This window comes from Solanum tuberosum, unplaced genomic scaffold (assembly GCF_000226075.1).
Source record: "Solanum tuberosum cultivar DM 1-3 516 R44 unplaced genomic scaffold, SolTub_3.0 scf00473, whole genome shotgun sequence".
In the NCBI taxonomy this organism is placed as follows: domain Eukaryota; kingdom Viridiplantae; phylum Streptophyta; class Magnoliopsida; order Solanales; family Solanaceae; genus Solanum; species Solanum tuberosum.
In genome coordinates, this window is record NW_006239391.1 from 1 (window position 1) to 1,720 (window position 1,720).

Consider the following 1,720-nt stretch of genomic DNA (forward strand, 5'->3'; position numbering starts at 1 on the left):
ATGTTATATTAACCTAGAAAAAAACTACAACATTTATAGGTCGATTGGTTTTGTGGCTCATTACAATTCAGTTTTATGTCAAATCTCCCTATAATTTTTACACATAAGAGATCTTTGCAAGATAATTTTCTTCCATTCAAATTGTAAAAGGTTGTACGTGTGAAGACATTTCCTCGACATTTGCTTATCTGTCACATATACTATATCAAGATGAAGCTTTGCAATATTGATGGTATATATTAGATGATCAGCAGGAGTGAAATATAAAGAAAAATCATGCATATGAGTGAAATAACAAGAATCGACCAATGTATAAAGAGGATGCATTTATAGAAAGGATACAGATTGTCCACAACTCTTCTGCCTAGACAGTTATTCCAGTGAATTTTAGGACCCCCAAGATTTTGATTCTAGTTCACTAGCAGATAGTGCACATCTGAAACTAATGACATATTTCATTGTAAGCAAAATTATGTAGAGATTCACATATGCATAGGATCATCTTAGAAATTTCAAATGGTGAAGATCGACTAGAAAAAGGATGACAAAGAAGGTCATCGACTCTTAGACAATTTTCCCAGTGATTGTCTTGATGGCTGGATCACGGGCTCTATCAGCCATTGACAAAAATTTTGACAACCCCAAATCACATAGCTTTGTGGACTTTCAGAAAAACGATTAAAGTGTCAAACCATATGATGTATAAAAAATAGTAACAAAATGAATTTAAGTATAAACACGCCTAAAAGATAAAATTCTAATGATAATAGACCTTTATGGTGTATCTCAAACTTTGTTGATCCACAATGTTACATATGTGTGTGTTTGTTTGATGCAGGGGAAACTTAAAAGTTAGTCTATGTCAAAAGTGTGAAACATTTTAAACCTTGAGCAACCCTGTGCTTATCATTGTTATAAAACATAGCCAAACACTTACATATATTTCTTAATCACAGAGGTTTCTTTAGTTCACATTGTTATATATGGCAAGGTTAATTAGATATGAAGAACATATACCACATGCTTAGTGAAAAGCATATCTCACACGGGCAGTCCTTAAAAGTTGTGATTTCACTCTCAAACTAGCAAGCCTAGCAAATAAAGGTGTTCTAAGCAGTGAATTTTTTTGACATGCAAACAAAACTATTCCACAGAATTAAACTAAAGATCCAGACACAGGGGCGGTAGTTTTTTTTGCAGTGGGTTTAGCTGATCCATAACTGAGTATAGATATATATGTGAACCTACTAAAATCTCAACAAATATTAGATTTGAACTCATAATTTTAACAGTACAATGAGTTCAATGCGGAAAATCTTAAAAGTTGAACCCATTAAATTTAAATATTGGATCCACATTTGTCCAGACATAGTGGAAAGCTCAAACACCAGAATATTTTATTTTCTCAGACATACTTGCTCGTCATCCTTAAAACACAAGTGTTCATACTTGCGTCTTAAAGGACATTTCAAAATGAAATACTTTTGTTTCCTAAAATTATTTGCTCATCTGAACCAAACAATGAAAGGGATCAATTCTCATTCCCAAATCCTCCTTTCCCTCAAAGCCCTTTTTTTAATATCAAACCCTAGCCACAATTCTTCATAGCAAGCCCAATACTCTAAGTTATAGACCTCACGCCAAAACAATTAGTATTAAATAGAACCAATTTCAAAGACTATCATTCTCAACAAGAACTGTTCAGCGAGAAACAAAAATA